This window comes from Bufo gargarizans, chromosome 6 (assembly GCF_014858855.1).
Source record: "Bufo gargarizans isolate SCDJY-AF-19 chromosome 6, ASM1485885v1, whole genome shotgun sequence".
Classification (NCBI taxonomy): Eukaryota; Metazoa; Chordata; class Amphibia; order Anura; family Bufonidae; genus Bufo; species Bufo gargarizans.
This window is the reverse complement of record NC_058085.1, coordinates 122,064,024-122,080,261: the sequence shown is the minus strand read 5'-3', so window position 1 is coordinate 122,080,261 and position 16,238 is coordinate 122,064,024.

The following is a 16,238-nucleotide window of genomic DNA, read 5'->3' as shown; positions in this document are numbered from 1 at the left end:
ATTTCTGCCAAGCCTGTTACAAGGATTACAGCTGAGCTAATATTTGGATTATTACTTTTGCTGATTACAAATGAACTGTACTGACTACCCTGAAACAATTGATTAAGTAAAAGTTCCGTTGTTCACAACCATTGACTTCTCATCCTTTCTACCACCTTCCTTTGCACCTAACGGTGCTCGCGTCACGAACACTAGGGATACTGCCTCCAAGGCACCTTAAACCATTCCACCAATTGCACCTCAACCACCATCTGGAGAGAGTCCTTGGACAACAAAGTGTGCCCCGAAGGAACTGGTGCTGTACACTGGTTCACTGCACACCAGCCCAGGGAACGCTACAGAACTGTGAGTAAACAACTACTACCACCATCGGCCCACCAACACTCACATATTGCCCATGTGGCCCGGTCGCTGCAATCGGAGCATGAACTGCTCCGATGCTCAAGTCAGGGGGGCTGCCTGGGTGAAAATGGGGATATGTCCGAGTTCAGATCTGAACCCGGACAACCCCTTTAACAAGTCTGAGCTAAATCAGGGATTATGAGCTTAAATACAGTTCAATATGATCTTCAGTTGAATCTCTGTAGGAATGGAGCTCATGAGGAGACATGGAGAGTGGGGATGTGGATAATGATCAGCACTTGTATGCAGTTTCCATTACCACAGCCCACATAACTACAGTCTGTCCTGTGTCCATCCTCTCTGTACTTTATGTCTCCTCATGAACTCCATTCCTATAGAGATTCAGCTAAAGGTCTTATCATCTGTACTCGAGATCATAATTTATGACAAGTAGAGCAGAGAGGAGGATGAGGCAGCTCTTCAGCTCAGTGTTCTTAAGTATTATGACAGGGTTTGTGTGAACTAATAGAACAGCGGCCATTTTATTTCTCCTAATGATTGCTCTCTAGACAACACGAGCTAATGAAAGCTATTTGGGAATATGTTTATAATAAAGTAATACTGAAGATTTTTTATATTCTTAATTCCTAGAGCACCCCTTTAAGTGGGGAGTAGGGGACAATGGAAGAAATATAGGCTACTTGCCTGTATGGTTGGTGGAACACAAGGAGGTATTACACTGTATCCAATGTTTGGGCAGTGCAGGCGTCGGTGTATTATGACACATCTATCGAAGCTCATTTGCAGCAGCCTGATTACACAAGCCAATGCTAACTGAATGTGGAGGGTATGATTACACCGCAGTCGTTCCTCCTTCGTTATGTTCTATTCATTATCATCAGAACTTCCCTGAGTACACAGGGAGATATGCTGCTGATAATTGGGAATCTTTCAACCTGATGACGTCACCTGTCCGTGATCCAGTGGCTAGCCTGGCATCTCTGTTGCTGTGACAACTAACCCCACTAACAGTCAGGCTGGTCAACCAATCAGGTTCGGGGTTGGTGTGACATGCTTCCTGTCAGTAGGAGATCTAAGGAGACAGCTGCTGGAAACAGGCGCCTGTGAATGGTGTTCATTGCCACATTAGCGTTTGCACATTTTTGATCACCTGGGTCTTGAATTCTGCTTTGACTTTCACCTTGACCCTGACTGATGATTATATTTCTGATGTTACCTCCTGGTATTGACCCTGCCTGTTATTTGTCATTATATCCTTAGTTTTTTTTTTACCTTCTGGTTCTGTCTTGACAGCCGGTATTTGTATATCATTTTGTTAAGGCCCTTGTAATTAGTTAAGTTAGGGATCGTCGACCAGATGGGGGCCATTATTCAGGACGGATTGTCCAAATAGGTAAGGATAGTGGTGTGTGTCAAAGTACAGGGCTGCACTATACCTAACACAACAAATGAAAAATGCCAGTCTGCCGATCAAAGAGTTCATTTGTTGATCAACTGCTTAATCATACAGACCTCCAGATTGCTTTGCCAACAAAAAAAAAAAGGCCAAGCAAGCACAGTCACCTTATATGCATATGCTGTATTTAAAGATGCATGGGACCACAATCACATCAACCACAGTTTTCTCTGCCAGATTTTTCAAAGACTGCTTGGTCCAGAAGCTTGCAGACTCTATCTTAAGGCCCATTCACACGGGGTGATATTCACCCGAACACTGAAAGAGCAAATACCAATTCGTTTTAGTTATTGGTTCACAAACAAAGGCGATAGCTATAAATTTAACCCAATGAATCGATGTGGAATTACAATTATGCCATAGTCTCCCAGAAAAAAATAGGTCACTCAACACCATTAGATCAATGGGGAATATTTGACAAAGAAATGGAAAACTTTGCTCTTTTGTTACAATGTTTATACCTACATTTTCTATTTTATTACTCACAGACTTTTAACTTGGAAGAACAAAAAAAAAAATGCTTGATTTATAAAGAACAGATACTGATTTCTACAGATGGAGCTTTAGCAACCCTCTAGGCCGTGATAGATTTGCAGCACATAAATCTACCCACCCCCCTTCAGTGCATACAATATATGTCTAGAGGATGTGAGATGTTGGCAGGTCTTCTCCCAAATGACCACGGAATAGAGCAGTGACCCATAAAGAGACATCAATACTTTTCTCACTTTAGCTGCCAATTCTAAGTTCTATAAAATCTACCATGCTGGCTTCCCCATTATGTATCTGCTGCCACTGAAGAGGAAATATTTTGCTGAATTAGTGACATTCCACTACATAGAAAACACTTGGCTTTGTGAAATGCTTTCTTATTCTAGGGTTGTTGAAGGTAAAACAAAAAGAAATAGGCATTTTGGATCTGTTAAAGCAGCAATAATTGTAAAGGGGTTGTGTCATGATACAACCTTTTAACATGATAAAATTGCAGTGAGCAGCTTATTTCCCTCGCTAGGGCCACTACAGGAGACATGTCATTTTACATGCAGATATTCAAATATAAGAAGTACATGGACCGGGTCTGCCAGGAAGAGGCACTGCATGTTAGGACTTGTCAAGAGCCTATTAGGCCTCATTCAGATATCTGTGAGGTCCATGAAAGGTCCATGTTTGCTCCATATGTCTTTAGGATGGTCGTAACGTTTGGATATGAGCAGTGTATAATGCAATGGAAAATAAATCAAGCCGCAAAGGCTTGTATTAACCTTCTCTGCATGATAAATGCCATTTGCTGAAGTCAGGCAACCCTTTTATTTATTTAATGCACTTATATAGTGCTACTATATTCCACAGCGCTTTACAGACATTAGCATCCAACTGTCCCCAATGGGGCTCACAATCTAAGGTCCCTATCAGTATGTTTTTGGAGTGTGGGAGGAAACTGGGGTTCACAATCTAAGGTCCCTATCAGTATGTCTTTGGAGTGTGGGAGAAAACTGGAGTACCCGGAAGAAACCCACACAAACACAGGGAGAACATACAAACTCCATGCAGATGTTGTCCTTGATCGGATTCGAACTGAGCCACCATGCTACCCACCCCTTTAAAGGGGTTCTCCAGGAATTAAGAAAATGAAAATACTTAAAGGGATTCTGTCACCAGTTTTAACCCCCTCCAGATAAAAATATGGTTATGTTCAGGGAGCTTTACTGATTCCTAATGTGGTCTTTTAAATGTAATCTGTATGGTCATTTTGCCTAAAAAACGCTATTACTAACCTGTCATTCATAAAAATAAGGTGCCCAAGGGGATGTAAATGGATCCAAGCTGCCGCCCGCACCCGCCGCCATTCGTGCCCAGCTCCGCCTTTTCCTGACCTCAGCGCCGCCTCATAATCCTGTGTGACGCCTCCGGCTCTCCCTCCCTCCCCCCTCCCTCTGCTCTAACATCTCGCGCGTGCGCACAGGCCTCTGCCTGATGCGCCCGTGCGGACTTCTCCGTTCGGCTTCATGGAGCGAGTGTGCAGGTCATCGCATGTGCCGGCACTTCGCTCCATGAAGCCGAACGGAGAAGTCCGCACGGGCGCATCAGGCAGAGGCCTGTGCGCACGCGCGAGATGTTAGAGCAGAAGGAGGGGGGAGGGAGGGAGAGCCGGAGGCGTCACACAGGATTATGAGGCGGCGCTGAGGTCAGGAAAGGCGGAGCTGGGCACGAATGGCGGCGGGTGCGGGCGGCAGCTTGGATCCACTTACATCCCCTTGGGCACCTTATTTTTATGAATGACAGGTTAGTAATAGCGTTTTTTAGGCAAAATGACCATACAGATTTCATTTATAAGACCACATTAGGAATCAGTAAAGCTCCCTGAACATAACCATATTTTTATCTGGAGGGGTTAAAACTGGTGACAGAATCCCTTTAAATATTCCTTTATTTTTTAGATGCTTCGTTGTCAGCTTTCAGTGCCTGCTTTCCGGATACTGATTTCTCATAATGGGAATCTAAAGGGATCCTTTCAGTGTCCCGGATTTTATTTATATCATTCACAGACTTAAGAGAGCGTTATCAAATCCAGTGGTCTGATTTTTATAAATACCTTCAATTACGTCACCTTCTAGCCTCTAAAAACATTACGCATTTCTCTGCGTATGCTATGTCTTTCCAGAACCCTCTGATACGGAAAGGAGGTATTTCTGAAGCCTATAGGGGATTACAACTCTCGGTTCCTATATAAAAATTCCCGTTCCAGATTAAGTGGGAGAAAGACCTAAATAAAATTTTCACGCCAGCACATTGGGCCTTTGTATTCTCCCTCAGCTCTAAAACCTCAAAGTGTGTCAACCACCTAGAGGCCTCGAGAAAACTCCTTTATAGGTGGTATTATACCCCTTATCGTCTATCCATTATATACCCAACCACCCCGAATGTTTGTTGGAGGTGCCTGTCAGCTATTGGCAGCTTAATGCACATCTGGTGGACCTGCCCCACTGTTCACCGTTTCTGGTCCAACATATTGTCACTTGTGAATGCTGTAATTGGGGTGGTACTCCCACTCTCCCCGGAAATAGCATTGCTCTCCTTGGGGCTGGAAAGTTTAAGTATAGCAGACTTAACTATTGCTTTTCATATACTAACAGTAACGAGAGTTGCAATAGCTAAAAGGTGGAAGAGAAGGGATCTCCCAGCCATACCAGAAATCATTGCTAAAGTCCACTATAATTATGGCACTATTATAATGGAACTACTGATTGCGAAAAAACTATTTCGGATGTCCTGTGTCAGCGTTAGGTGACAAAAATGGGCATCTTACATATCCAGTAACTATCCTTCTTTACCGGATCTGCAATTGTAGGAGATGAATATCTAATATCTCATTTCTACTAATTGATTTTAAATGTGGTGCAGTTTTAATTACTGTTTGTTGGCCGTCTCTTCACGGCCTTGTTTCTTCTTATATAAATGTAAACTTCTCATCCAATGTCTTCTATTTTAAGAGTTTGTACTGTGATGCACAAATTATATTGTATTTCATTGTACTGTGACACTATGGAAGATGTTGTATGATCAGATTTTCTAATAAAAAATTTGTGAGTAAATATTCCTTTATTTTAAATATATTACCAAATACCTTTCATTAGTTATAAAGACTCGTTTTGTCCAGGGAGCAATCATTAGGAAAAATAAAATGGCCGCCATCCTACCAGTACACACAAAACCTGTCCTAATTACACAGGAGGATAAGTTAAAGAGCTGCGCCATCTTCCTCTCTTACTTGTCAGGGATTCTGATCCTGAATACAGTTTAATATGATCTTCAACTGAATCTCTGTAGGAATGGAGCCCATGAGGAGACATGAAGTACAGAGAGGAGGTGGGGTGTAGATAATGAGCAGCAGTTCTTTTATGCAGTCTCCATTACCTTAGTCTGTCCTGTACTTCCTCTCTGTACTGCATGTCTCCTCATGAACTCCATTTGTACAGAGATTCAACTGAAGATCTTATTAGCTGTATTCAGGATCATAATCCCTGACAAGTAGAGAAGAGAGGAGGATGAGGCAGATCTTTGGCTCAGTGTTGTGAAGTACCTTATCTTGCTGTGTGACTAGGACAGGTTCTGTGTGTGCTAATAGGACGGCCGCCATTTTATTACTCCTAATGATTGCTCCATAGACAAAATAAATCCATTATAACTAATGAAAGGTATTTGGGAATATATTTATACTAAAGTAATATTTAAGTATTTTCATTTTCTTAATTCCCGGAGAACCCCTTTAAGTTGGCAAAGCTGCACATGAACAAAACATAAGACTTCTAGGTACATCATAGAGTTGTCTCTTGTCTGTTTGGTTTTATAGTTCAAAGTCACAGGAATTGAAGCCTACACAGATCATTTTACAACACACATATATGCAAATTTATTTTTTTCAGATATCCCACATAAAAATTTAAGAAGTCTAGCCAAAAGGAAATGAATGACATGATCAGACTACCTAGTTTGGTACCATGGAGATACATTGATCTGCATAGTAGCTGCAGACACAAACCAAGATATAAGTTGCTTGATATTTCATTTTAGCGGCAGTGAAACAACTAATATACAACATTTGGTTGCAAAATTGTATAGAACGTTTAAAACATAGTTTAAGTAAGCAAATAAGAATATGTCACATGCATTAAGGTCCCTTTACACTGGAAAGTTTAGCAGGCGATTGTTGGGAAGAAAGCGTTACCAAGTTAAGGAGACTTACATGTAGCAATCTCCTCCACAGTATGGGAGGAATGATCGCTAATGCCATCGCTCGTCCCCATACAGAATCATTGTTTGCCGGCAGCAGAGGCTGTTTAGATTTTGGTTTCCGCACAATCATATTACCCGATGATCGGGTAATCGGCAACACCTTTACAGCAGCAGATAATCGCTAATGAGCATTCCTATGAAAGCTTTTTAGTGATTATCTGGACAATTCTCAGCCAGTAGGCTTGAGCGAATCGAGCTTTGAAATATAGATCTAAGGTCGATTCATTCAAACACTTTAATGCTGTACAGAGACCTGTCTCCGCGTAGTATTAAAATGTATTGTCACTGTGGAGACAAAAATCATTTCACTCAAAGTCCCACAAGACTTCGATGAATGAATATGGTATTCATTTCTGCATCTTTAAAAACATTTAAAATTCAGAATTCAGTCGGTTTTGGTGCCGGTTGGTATCTCGGTACCAAACCCGACTTCGGATTGATAAGGTTAAATGTTTTTAAATATGTAGAAATGAATAACGAATTAATTCCCCGAAGTCTCAAGTGACTTTGGGTGAAACTAACTTTGCCTCCAGGTCTCTGTACAGCATTAAAACAGAGTGTTTGAGTAAATCGACTTTGGATCTATGACCTGAAGCTCAATTCGCTCCACACTATTGGCCAGTGTAAATGGGCCTTGAGTCATGTGACGCCCCTAATCAATAGTAAGTGCTATTCATGCTGACTGGGTACAATAAGGACATGTTCTTATATTCAATTATCCCTGTACTATTTAAGCGTTTTGCACCCTGTATAAAGATCTACCATTTCTAAAATGACTATGCCTCCTTATGCTGTGCTGGACATGGGTTGCTATTTAAGAAAACACCTTTAAGGACACATAATGGCAATCTATGGGCACGCTGCCTATGTATATTGGCTAAATGTTTTTGCGGTGACGTTTGTAATAACTCCGGTCCACATTCTTCGGTGACAGCTCCAGAGTACAATGCCTCTCCACCTTCTGCTGTCTGCTTGTGCCTCAGTGAAGGGCAGAGCCTCCCATAGAACGGTTTCCTCCGCTTCCTGCACAACCCTTGGATATAGAGGCCTCTTCTTGTATAAATATCACATCTATTTGCATCTTTTCTTTCTTTTTGTTGGTAAAGGGATGTGTTTGTTTTGGGTTAAAGCCATAGAAAGAGACAAAAAAAAACCTCAGAACTAGAAAAATCCAGCTACATATTTAAACGGAAATGACCCAGAATGCCTTGCTTGGCAGACCGATGATATCAAGGGAGGGAGAAGCAGAAGAATAAAGATCCCTGACAGCACAACAGGACTTAACGCTATCGTGCACAGTATATTATATACAGCAGAGCGCGTGGACTGATTACAATTACACAAATCAATGTTTCTATAGGAAAATAAAACACTAAATGTGCTAGAATTACATCTTTCACTGTGATTCTGTGCTCTAATATGTTGTGTGCTACTGTAGAAATTACTGCTGTCTACGCATAATGGAGCCAGGTACGGTTATGCTGCATTTGATTTGGGAGGATGGCCCCATTAGGAGGTGGAGGATAAACCTTACTAAGGGAAGCAAACCTTAATATTTCTGCCTTCTCTGTAAAACAGGTGCTCAGTGTAAACTGGCCGATTTACATATTAAAACTTTTATTCCACTTGATTTTTGTGAAGAGGAAAAAAATGGCGATCTGTGCAACAGGTCCATTAGACTTATTGTAAGAAGATATGGCTGGGGTATAAAGATCATCAATTTGTAAACCTTGGCAAGGAGGTATGAACTTTTCAGGTGGTGTCTCCAGGTCACATTCCCCCAAAATGCCCTCAATAATTGCGAGAATAAAATAGAAAACATACATGGAGGAGGACAAGCTATGTTTGCTCACCGATGAATAGAACAATAATGAAGACAGGAATCAGGTTTGTAACAGGTCTAAGCACAGGACAGAAACAAGGAGGATCTTACTGCTCAGGCCCTAGGACATAAAGGAGCAGGCTAGCACTGGACTGGCCCAACAGAATCTCTTCCATTGGGTCCAAGTTCTAACACAATAAAGGGCCCCTAATACAACAGGACCACAAATATTTTCAGCTGGCCCTATAAGATTAGGACCATGGTTCAGGAAAAGATTCTATACAGGGGAATGGGACAAAGCACATCCGAGGCCTGAGTGGACCCTCAAACCAGATAAAGCATATTTAAACATGCAGAGGCACACCATAATCACAGTGGTTAAAACCGCCTCAGCAGATGACAATGCATTCCGAACGAGCAAGCATATATGCTGCTAATTATCTACGATGACAAAGTGTGCAGCAGGTTATGGAGGGGTCGCCAGGTCTTCATAGCGCAGAAGGTGGAAACTGAAGGCTGAAAAACCTACCGCTGGGCTACCTCCTCCTATATATCACAACTGTACCACTGAGTTGCCTAACAATGCATCCCCAGCACCAATGGCAAAATACGAAGGCTACTGGGGCAGAACCAATACTGTGTGTAGGCGCGGGGACGGTGTAGTGTGGTGCTCGTCATGTTAAGGGAAGATAAAACATTTTTGCATTTGTTCCAAAATAGAATCGTCTTATCAGTGGAAGGGCTTCACCACATAAGTGAGCCCTGGGACCACTAGCTACAACACCGGTTTCAAGGGGTGCCACTTTTTTAACAGATTGTAAAATAAGCCTTCAATACAGATGTGGAGCAACCCCATGGACTGACTTTACACTGCTCTACTTTGTAATGTGAAGTCTACTATTAGGACCCCTTCACATCATTTAGGGTAACTCCTCAACAGACCCTACTGGGCTGTATTTGTCTGATAAAAACAGCTGCTTGTTGGTGTTCCCACAGCCCCTATTCAAGGGGTTGTCTCATCTCGTCATTACTAAGGCAAGATGAGACACAGTTCCCCCCAGCTCTGACGCTGTGCTGTTTCAGTGGCTCTCATTGCCATGCATGAGAGCTACTGAAACCGCGTAGCACAATAAGCTATGGTGTTTCTGAGTTAGGGAAACAGTATTGCTTGTTGAGCTATGCGGTGTAGTGTGGTGCTTGTCATGTTGAGGGATGACTGGGGTACATAGGGCCCACCAGCAAAATTTATTTTGGGGGCCCACTGTATGGATACATTCAAATATAATAAATAATCTAACAAGTTTTTTATATGAACATCGGCTGGTTGAGGTTCTGTACATTGAATATATGTATGTAGTGTACAAAATCTAATGTGCTATGTGCCACTGGTGCAGGGGGTGGGAGACTAGGGGCCAACCTTGCTCAGAAACCCACTGGGGATTGCCCTGTACCCCTGTGGGCCCGTCCAAGCCTGGTTGGAACTGTGTCTCATCTTGCCTTAGTAACAAAGAGATCAGACCACCCCTTTAAAATTGGAGGCCGTATATTGTATGGAAATAGTTATTTTCTAGTTTGCATGATGTGGGAGAAGTGTTTCATATTTTTGTGGTCATGTCGATTTTTTTCTTAGTGTTAAATCTCGCTATGGATCCATTATTAGAATATTAAATTATTGGAGAGGTTACAAACATTGTTCCCATAGTTCATTTGCCCAGAAATTAATTGCTGTTGAATGATAATGGGAGGGATTTCTCCAACTGCCTGTCACTGGCAAGACTGCACATAAAAAGTTCTAACATATTAAGAACCACAGACACAGAATTGTACAGTAATGTGGATTCTGTCAAGGCCAGAAGTGACCAGGTCTGAGCAGTGATAACCAATCAAGATCATAAGATCCATCTAATATAAAAGCAAAGGCAGTAGCAGATGTAAGGCTCATGCACAGTATTATTTATGGCTCCACATGATCATAATATAGTGCCCACAGACTTCCACGGAGCCCTATTGTACATACAAAAGTCTCTGATTTCATAGAGTTTTCCTGTCAGATCACAAATCAACGAGAGGCCTATATGTTTGCACTTTATTCTATGCAATCTTCTTGGAGGTCCTCTACCCTTTAGGCCTCATGCACACAAACGTATTTTTGGTCCGCGTCCGATCTGCATTGGACCCATTCATTTCTATGGGTTTGCAAAAAAATAAATAAAAGAGGACAGCACACGGGTGTTATCTGTGTACAGTTGGCATCTGTGCAGCATACTACAGTCTCGTCCCATTCTTGTTCATTTTGCAGACAAGAATAGACTTTTTTACAGTATGACCCGTGAAAATGCACAAGGATTGCATCAGTATTTGTATTTAGCAGATCTGCCATTTGCGGACTGTAAAACGGATACGGTCATGTGCAGGAGGGCCTTACACGTCAATTTTATATAATACAACCCCTATTCCTAAACATTTACCCTGGGTTCAGACCTGAGCGTTCTGAAACGAGCGCTCTGTATGCGCGATTGTACGGGCGTTTACAATCGCGCATACAGAGACAAGCGAACGCCCATTGTCGCGCGTTCCCGAAAGTCTATGTACGGGAACGCGCGACAAACGCCCAAAAAAAAGCTCAAGAACTTGTTTGAGCGTCGGGCGTTTTACAGCGCGAACAGAATGATGTAACGGACAGTGGGAGTGGACCCACTGTGCCAACTGACCAGTTTGGCTTTGGGCTATACCTAAGGGTTTTGTCCTATTGGTCCCCTGGTTTTCACCCTTTAACCCAGGGGTTGCAAAACCTTTTTTGGTCTGAGGGCTGCACTGTCACATTGCTCTATTTCAAGGGACAGCAAAAATACATTTTCCAATTGCCGCTCATTTGCATCGGCCTATTGCGCAGGCTGATGCAAAGTGAATGGGGAAGAATGATTGCTGCCACAGTCCTACTTCCCTCAATCAGTTCTATTGATTATTGGCAGCCCAGTCCTCATTACACAGGAAGATGTACTGACAATAATCATTGGGATGAAAGATGCAATTCGACAAATGAGTGATTGCTCACTTTGGCGACATGAAAATTGTGCAGTCTAAGTGTCTACATTTCCTTCCTTCCCGCCTCCTATTCATAAATGAGCGTTCTTCTTCACTGCTGGTCTGCACTCCGGTCCCCGGCTTATAGGTTACATCCGTGTGACAGTCGCCTTGCAATAATTAGAAGGCACCAGACACTTTTTTAGTGATTTAGTGTACCTGGTGGTTTAAAATTTTTTACTTTTTTTTTTGTTAGAATATCAAAATTAGTTTTGCAACATTTGTTTACGTGACATAGGGCTTCTTTTTCCATATTTTTTTAGGGAAACTGTACAAAAAGTTTTTAAAAACCATTTTTTTTAAACTCCTTATTCTTCAAATATGCAAACTGACACCAAAATAAAGCATTAAAATTAGTTCCCTATAGAGATGAGCGAATTTCAGGTTATGAAATTCGTTCACGCTTCATTTACTGGTAAAAGCAGAATTGCGTTATGGATTCTGTTACCACGGACCATAACGCAATTCTATGATGGAATGCCTTTAGAGTGGACTTCCCTGCATAAAGGAAATGGGACGCCACGCATAGACTTTTATAATGACGGAATGAATAACGGAATGCCTCTAAAGGCATTTCGTCATAGAATTGCGTTATCGTCCGTGGTAACGAAATCCATAACACAATTCACCTTTTACCAGTAAACAAAGCGTGAATGAATTTCATAATATGAAATTCGCTCATCTCTAGTTCCCTATTTTATGTTGGTGGTTTTTATATATAATATGTATAGTTTCACGTGAAAGTGGTGATAATGGCAACGGTTTGGGCTGGAATGGATATTTTATTTTTTCCTTTGTATTTTATGTCCCCCGAAGTTCATTAAAAGACCTCTGAGGAACACTTTTATTTTGCACTTTTTCCTTTTTTATTTGTATTTTATTATATTTTTATATATTATAAATATTATTTGTTTAAATCATTTTTACTTATTTATTTAATTTATTTTTGCCATGTGTCTCCCAGGAGGTCATTAAAAAACATTTCCAAAAGAGCCCAGGCCCAATAGAAGTGACAGCAGCTTCCTCTATTCACTGCCTAGCACTCATGGAGTGCAATGCACCTATCTGAGGAAACATAGAAACATAGAATGTGTCGGCAGATAAGAACCATTTGGCCCATCTAGTCTGCCCAATATATCTGAATCCCATGAATAGTCCCTGGCCCTATCTTATATGAAGGATAGCCTTATGCCTATCCCATGCATGCTTAAACTCCTTCACTGTATTTGCAGCTACCACTTCTGCAGGAGAAGGCAGAAGCAGTAATAAACTGCTTATGTCTTCTTCTTGGGTCCTTGGGTCAACCGGGGACCAGACCAGCTCCTGCTAGAGTGCAGGAGCAGGGATTTAAATCCAGCGTCCTACTACACTCCAGTCAGGAACACATCTGATTGCAAGAACAGCTGTGTTTCTATCAAGCAATATGGGGGCTGCAAACTGTCACTCTACGGGCCACGTGCAGCCTTTGCAGCGACCAATATGTGAGTGTTGGTGGGCCGATGGGGGTAGTTGTAGTTTTATTCACAATTAGCAACCTGGTATTGGATATAATAACTTCTTACTTTTAATTAGCAATCCACAGGACGATATCCCTAACGGCAGGCAAAATCCTCTGCTCCATTATTTGTACAGGATGCTTTCATAAGCTCTGGTCCACAACGTCCATAGAGGCATCTGGTAATAGACAGCTTTGTGCCCAGTCGTCCGGCTGTGTCCAGGTGCTTTTATGCTTTTCCCGGTCACTGGTGCTGTGGAGTCCATAAGCTAATGCTGCTTATATCTCCACTAGACTTTCTCTATATCCACAGTTTACTCTGGTCTGTGCTAGGTAGCTGTAAGGATGTTCTCCATACTCCCTCAGCTTGGCCAGGGCCATGGGGCTAAAGTGGCAGCTACTATCACGGTTCCTCCCGTGACAGAGGTGAGAAGATCGGATAGACTTGCTGCACTTGAGGCTATCTGACAGGTCTCTCTGTTTTCCTCTTTGTATGTTGGGGTTTGGCAGGATCTCACCTCTTCTCAGGTTCTGCTTGTTATTAGTGATGAGGCTCTATTTAGGTCCACCTCACACTGCTGACCATGCGGTTGATATTTTCTCCTTGGAGTTGCTAGAGCTTGTTTGTCTTGGATCTCCTGCTTCTCCATTCATCTCTAAGCAGGGGCGTAGCTATAGGGGTTGCAGAGGTAGCAGTTGCTACCGGGCCCAGGAGCCTGAGGGGGCCCAAAAACCCTTGTGCCATATAAGACGACACTGGTATTATTGAAAGTACATGCTGGTCAAGTTACACCTCTGGCTGAAGGAAAGGGGTTAGGTTAAGAATTTGAGGGGGGGTGCTGTTTCAATTTTTGCCTCAGGTGGCACGAAGGCTATGTGTTTCCCTGTCCCTTGCCACAAAGTAGGGGGCCCAAGCTGAACTCTTGCACCAAGGCCCATGAGCCTTTAGCTATGCCCCTGTCTCTAAGCTAAGTACTAGTTGCCTATTCTGTTTGTTGTTCTTTGGTGTGTTTTTGTTCTAGACCTCAGGGATACGCGGGTTTCTTCATCTGGGAAGGAACCAGCTGTCTCGTCTCCTGCTACCTATCCTAGGGCTCGTCAGTTTTAGCAGGGCATAGGTATCCGGTGTATGAGCATTTCCACCATCAGGATCTGCTCATACTGGCATAAGTTAGGGAAAGGCCTAGTTATTGCTAGGAGGTCACCATCCCTCTTCCTTAGCTTTTGAGGCCTAGACCTTTGTCTATTTCTTTTGTGTGTATCTGGTGTTTTCCTCTTCCCCATTACCAGTGACAGCTACATACTGAACTTGTGCTGTTCCACACCTCCATTAACTTCCTCCCTTCTCCCAGCTAACTTCCTTCCTTCTCTCTCTTGACTTGACACGCCTTAAGATATATATATATATATATATATATATATGGTGACAGCACCACCTAGGGGTGAATAAAGGTAATTACACTAACAGCCTGTTATGACAGCCTGTTATATACAGAAATACATTAGATAGGCATACTAAAATTATAGAGGGCCCCACGACCATCACTGAGTGGGACACTGCACCTGCACATTGTGCACATCTACTTTGACCCTTACAGGGACCTGACCTTACCTGAATGTAGGGGAACCAGCAGGCTGCTACCTCTTGGAATAGGTCCAGTATAATTGACAGCGGACCCACGGGGGTTAGAAATTAAGATGCAAAGTACCAAGGGTTCAGGCAATACTTACTGTCAAGAAACAGGCCAAGGCCAGGGCAGAGAGACCTAGATCAGTGTAGGCAACTGAGGATCAATATGGTAAACAGGCAGTAGTCAGGACAGGTAGCTGAGGATCAGAAGTAGCAAACAGGCAGAGTTTGATACACAGGCAGACAGAATAAGCACACCTTAAAGGGGTATTGAATGTGGCTGTTCCATTCATTTCTATAGGAATTCTGGAGATAGCCAAGTATGGCACTTGGCTATCTCCGAAACTCCCATAGAAATGAATGGAGCGGCCACATGCATGCCCAACAGGCTGCTCCATTAATTTCAGGGGGCTCCATGGAGTATGGAGCTGTGTTCTTGTGATCAGTGTGGGTCCCAGGTTTAGGACCACCACTGATATATATAGTTATCCCAAATTCTGTGGACAGGGATAACTTAATGTAACTGGGAAATCTCTTTAGATAGTAATAGTAAAAAGTAGGAAACCTAACATTCACGCATCTTTCTCCTGGGGAAGATGCCTTAAATAGACATAGGTGGCCAACCATAGACTAGAACAAATCTGGGCACGTGCTGTCCGCAGGGGCACACGCCCTAAAGAAGGAAGAGGGCTTGGCAGGAGCAGGCCGTGGCGCTCAGGAGCGGCGTATGGAATGACATCATCTGGGCCCACTGCCTGCAGCAAGAGAAGGAAAAGAGGGTCTGGACCAGCAGGATGACAAGGCCTGGTTAGTACTGTGGCACCTGATGGAGTAGGGCAACGGTGGACAAAGGCCGCAAATATAACAAAAGTGATTATTTGAAAATCTCAGACACATTTTATTCACAATATATCATAGAAGTCATATCCGATGTTGAAATTTAGATATTTGGCCATTTTATAAAAAAAAAACATTTATAACTTGATGGATGCAAGGTATCTCAAAAAGGTTGGGTCACAGCCATGTGTACCATTGTGTAGCATCCCTTCTTTTAACAACAGTCTGTAAACATCTGGGAAGTTAGGAGACCAATTGCTGAAGTTTTGGGAGAGGAATGCTGTCCTATTCTTGTCTGATGTGGGATTCTAGCTGCTCAAAGGTCCTGGGTCTTCTTTGCCGGATTTTCATTTCATGATGCGCCAAATGTCTTCTATAGGTGAAAGGTCTGGACTGGAGGCAGTCTAGTTCAGCACCCGGACTCTTCTTCTGTGAAGCTATGCTGTTGTGAAGGATGCAGTATGTGGTTTAGCATTGTCTTGCTGAAATATACAAGGTCTTCCCTGAAAAAAACATTGTCTGGATGGGGCATATGTTGTAAAACCTCTATATACTGTTTATCATTGATAGTGCCTTTCCGGATGTGTGAGATGACCATGCCATAGGCACTAATGCAACCCCATACATCAGGGATGCAGGCCTTTGAACTGTGCACTGATAACAAGTTGGATACCCCCCTCACCCCCATGTCCACTGGACACGGCATATGTGGTTTCCAAAAAGAATTTCAAATCTTGATTCATCTGTCCATAGAACA